Here is a 5582-nt window from a genome sequence, read left to right as displayed (position 1 = left end):
TATGTGTGTAAGAGCATTATGGGGGATGTAGTCCACAACATCTGGAGAGCCGAAGGTTGCCTATCCCTGCATTAGGGGAAGTGAAGGACTGAGTGGATTTACTCTGTGGTGGGTGATGTACAAGAGTCAATAATACCATCACGCTATTAGTTATTAAAGATATATGGAATGTATTAATTAAAGGACCACTATAGGCACCCAGACCACTTCAGCTTAATGAAGTGGTCTGGGTGCCAGGTCCATCTAGGATTAACCCTTTCTGCTGTAAACATAGCAGTTTCAGAGAAACTGCTATGTTTACCTATGGGTTAATCCAACCTCTAGTGGCTGTCTCATTGACAGCCGCTAGAGGCGCTTCCGCGCTTTTCACTGTGATTATCACAGTGAGAAGACGCCAGCGTCCATAGGAAAGCATTGAGAATGCTTTCCTGTGGACTGGCTGAATGCGCGTGCGGCTCATGCCGAGCATGCGCATTCAGCCGATGACGGGGAAAGGAGGCGGAGAGTCCCCACCGCCGAGGGAGCCCAGCAGGGGAGAAAAGGTATGTGTTTAACCCCTTCCTCAACCTAGAGCCCGGCGGGAGGCGGGAGGGGGGCCCAGAGGGTGGGGGGACGGGACCGAGAGACCCTATAGTGCCAGGAAAACGAGTATGTGGTCCTTTAAAGGAACTCTCCAAGCACCATAACCACTACAGCTCACTGTCGTGATTATGGTGCCAGGAGTGTCATGGCGTCTCCCACATTGTAACAAATACTTAGGAACTTCTAGTTCTCTTGTTGTGGTATTGGAGGCGTGGAGCAGAGCCCAGCAGACCCCAAGTAAGTCAAACTGTTCTAAAGTCTTCCTTGGTTTTGTTGTTTAGAGTTTTCCCTACAAACTCTAAATTTAAGATTGCTGACAAAACAGAATTAAAAAAACTTGGGCCAACACGGAAAAACTTTGGAAAAAATTATGAAAATGTAAAGCTTGATTATTTTGGCCTATAATTTAGATTGTTTGATTATTAAGTGATCTTCAGTGTTTGTTTACATGTCAAACAACAATATAAAAGAGAAAGTTTTATATAAAATTTAGTAGACAAAGATAAAAAAAGTTCAACGCAAACTCAGAAAAGGCAGTAGAAAGCCCTACAATGGCGTTTCTCCACTAAAAATGGGGAATTGTGAGGAATCAACAAGGGAAATGCCAAAAAATGAGCTATAATTTTTTTCCAATTCTGCTACTTTGGTCTAAATGTACAAGGTATGGCGTTATCTTGCCCACATAATAATAATAATTTAATTCTCAGAATCCCTAATAAATGACAAATAGCTAGATAGAGGTTTTGTTTCAAACAGGGGCCTCCAACTATACTACAGTTGCAAGAAAAAGTTTACATGGTGTGTTCAATTAAAACATGGCAACATTTCATTCTTTGTGTGTTATTAGTTTAAGCAGACTGTGATTGTCTATTGTTGTGACTTAGATGATGATCAGATCACATTTTATGACCAATTTGTGCAGAAATCCACATCATTCCAAAGGGTTCACATACTTTTTCTTGCAACTGTATATTATCTGTCATCCCAGAACATTCAGTGGGTCACTGTATTAAAGACACAGATACACCTGCCCATTAATGCAGCTATTATCCAATCAGCCAATCACGTAGCAGTAACTCAATGCATAAAAACACGCAGATGTGACCAAGAGGTTTAGTTGTTAAACTGAAATATAAAAATTAGGAAGACATGAGCTCTAAGGGATGAGTCTTAACTTAATTATTTTGGATAAGCTTTTCAAATGATCACAGTCTCAGGCCTCTCAATTGTGACGGTTTCAGTGGGACAGACCCATGTGTACAGTACCAGGGAACTGTCCTATAGGGTTGCCACCTTTCTTGGAAAAAATACCAGCCATACTAATTTGCGTAATTAATTATGTATGCGTTACATCACAGGATGTAAATAACAATGAGTGACTTAAGAGAAAATTCAGTAAAATCACCAAAACACTACTTACAGGTTGATTCTACTGTATAGAGGGATTGCTCCCACTGTCTCTGTGTCCCCATGTCTCCCAGTGTCTCCATATCTCAATGACTCTCTGTGTCTCCCAACGTCCCCATGTCTCCCCTAGTTTCTGTGTACCCCTGTGTCTCCATGTTTCCCAGTGTCCCCATGTCTACCATTGTCCCCTAGTGTCTGTCCCTCCATGTTTTTCAGTGTCCCCTAGTGTCTCCATGTGTCCACATGTCTCCCAGTGTCCCCTAGTCTCAGTGTCCCCTAGTCTCAGTGTCCCCATGTCTCCCAGTGTCCCCATGTCTCCCAGTGTCCCCATGTCTCCCAGTGTCCCCATGTCTCCCAGTGTCCCCATGTCTCCCAGTGTCCCCTAGTGTCTGTGTCCACATATCTTAGTGCCCCACGTCTACCAGTGTCTCAGTGTTCCCATGTCTCCCAGTGTCTCTATGTCTCTCAAGTGTCCCAGTGTTCCCTAGTGTCTCAGTGTCCCCATGTCTCCCAATGCCCCCTAGTATCTGTGTCCACATATCTCAGTGTCCCATGTCTTCCAGTGTCTCAGTGCCCCACGTCTACCAGTGTCTTAGTGTTCCCATGTCTCCCAGAGTCTCAATGTCCCTATGTCTCTCAAGTGTCCCCATGTCTCTGTGTCCCCTAGTGTATCCCAGTGTCCCCTAGTGTATGTGTCTCTTAGTGTTTCCCAGTGTCTCCTAGTGTCTGTGTCCCTATGTCTCTTAAGTGTCCCCTAGTGTATCCCAGTGTACCCATGTCTCCCAGTGTCCCCATGTGTCTGTGTCCCCTAGTGTCTGTGTTCCTTAGTGTCTGTGTCCCCTAGTGTCTCAGTGTCCCCATGTCGCCCGTCCTCCCACTTGTTCTCCCCATCCCTTAATTACCTGATTTGCTGTCTGGACTCTCTGTGCAGAGCTGCTCCCCAGCGGATCAGTGAGTAGAGAGAGGCAGGGAGGAAGATGCTGTAACTTTCCAACCCCGTCTCTCTACACACACACACAGTGCCACATACTGGCTCGCACCGATATTGCAGACTAATCCCAGTTTATACTGAGAACAATACTGGCATTTGTATTGTCCTTATTATTGCAATACTGGCACCAGCCAGGCAGCCTAAAATACCAGCTGTACCTGTAAAATACTGGCCAAGTGGCATTCCTAGTCCCCAAGCATAGCACAAGCGCCTCATTAGACACTCAAGGCACTAGGACCATGTCGAGAACACTGAAACGGTTCACCCTGCATGGTCCGCCAGCAGTGGGACTGGGACGGCCTGCTTGATTTGCAGGCAGCCTGGCGTACATTCACGCTATGCTGAAATGCCAGTAATTCGGGTGGATTGCAGATGGGTCCATCCACCAGCTTTACTGGCTAGCACACTTTAACCCCATCCCACTGCGTCCCGATTCACAGAATGCAGACTTTGGGACCTGTAGAATCTGATAGAAAAAGATATTGATGATTTATCGCCATTAAAGTCTATAGGATTTTATATAGATAAATCATCTGAATTTTTTTTTAACACATTAGGATACCCAGAAGAATAAAACTGAGGCCTAAGTGAGTTATTGTGTCCTTAAGTGTGAAATTTCCTGGTAGTTAACAGTTTACTGAAAAACCTTGTTAGGTGCCATGGGCTTCTTAATATATTATATTTCTCTTAATCAAAGGGTTATCTCCACTAATTATAAGAAAGTGAAAATATTTTACTTGGAGCCGAGAGCCCTCGTATAAATCATTAACTGGTACATTCCCACCAGCCAGTCACCAAGGGGAGATTTTGGAACTAGATCTCTCGCAAAAAGAAATTCTTGCTTCCACCCAATTACCTCTCATTACCAGCTTGGCGCCCCAGGGAAATCCCACAGTTAGGGGTCTTTAGACCATCTCATTAACCATGGAGTGGGAGGAAGCAGCGCCATTCTGAGTTGCAAGAAGCACAAAGCCTGCCAGGTTTAATAAAGTTTTCACATCAGACACAAAGGAGTTTGTTTATTCAGTGATTCGTCGTGAATTTGAAAAAAAAAAAATGAATTTCAAAATTTACTGAAAAATCGACATATTGGAAACATAGATAAATAACGTTTTTAATTGTCATGTTTTTCCACCAAGGTCAGAATTGTCAGAAATTCCCAGAAAATTTCCAATTTCAGGCCAAAATTAGATGAACTACAACTTAGTTGACATGAAAAAATTTTCAATTTGGCTATGGTTCAAATCCCTTATGCACTTGCACTACACAAACTGCACACATGATATTCATCCCACGTCCTATCCGTATAGTTCTGCACATTGCCTGCTTATGTCTCAAAAATTATATTCATCCATTTTATTGAATAAGCAGCTATGCATTTTTTTCAAGGAAAACATGTGTTGCACATTCAGATTTCAAATTTTAGAGGCAAAGTCGCTTTTAAAGTTTCACTCCAGGCACCATAACCACAACAGCTAGTGTAGGATTTACTTAGACTTATACGATCTAATTTCTTTCTATGAGAAAGCTTGTACCGGTTCTTCACACATGAATACACAAGATAATAGCAAATGCAATGAGGTTTCTGTTATTCACATGTGCAAATCGCTTAATACATGGTGTGCTGTAGCGCACTAGGATTGGCTGCAGGATTTCAGCCGCTCCTTATTTAGTGAGGGCAAATCCCAGGTAGAAGCTTCAAATGTGAGTTTTTTTATTATGGTTTGTATTTATTTATTTGCATTCCCAATACATTGAAAGGTAAAATGTCCAATTTCTCTATTACGCTCGTATGTAATGTGACCTGTATAAGGTAACATGCTCCTGTCTGTACTGTATAAATAATAATAAAAAAAAAAACATATTTCAGACACTGTTTTATCCCACTTTTCAATGTATTGCTTTCAGTGACATCAAATAAAAATGCATGATAATCTTAAAATTGGTAAAAACCTAGAATCAGCTATTTTCAGCCCATTTCTGAGTTAACCCTGGAGGTGACACCCTGAGCCAGGTTGGGTACAGAGAGAACCTCCCTCCATTTCACACAAAGGAGCTGGAGGGGGATGGAAACGGAGGAGGATCAGGGATGGGAGAAGCTGCTGATCCTGTCTCCATGGTAACCAGGAGTTGCAGCAGGACCACTCAGGCGCGACCACAGTGTGTTTTGCGCGCTCCACACTGGCCCCGCCCACCAGACGCGAGCTGCAGTGTGCGCGCATAACCAGGGAAAGACAGGTTGGAGGGGGCTTGGCAGGCCACGCCCATCAGGAGTCATTGGAGAATGGAATATAGTGAGACACAGACATTAGCAATTCGTGCTCAGGGGGGCATCACTAGCACCCACTGCCAGTATACCTCATGCAGTGAGTGGGCATCACTGGCACCCACTGCCAGCATACCTCATGCAATGAGTGGGCATCACTGGCACCCACTGCCAGCATACCTCATGCAGTGAGTGGGCATCACTGGCACCCACTGCCAGCATACCTCATGCAGTGAGTGGGCATCACTGGCACCCACTGCCAGCATACCTCATGCAGTGAGTGGGCATCACTGGCACCCACTGCCAGCATACCTCATGCAGTGAGTGGGCATCACT

Source organism: Pelobates fuscus, chromosome 6, assembly GCF_036172605.1.
Source record: "Pelobates fuscus isolate aPelFus1 chromosome 6, aPelFus1.pri, whole genome shotgun sequence".
NCBI lineage: Eukaryota > Metazoa > Chordata > Amphibia > Anura > Pelobatidae > Pelobates > Pelobates fuscus.
This window is presented reverse-complemented; position numbering follows the sequence as displayed.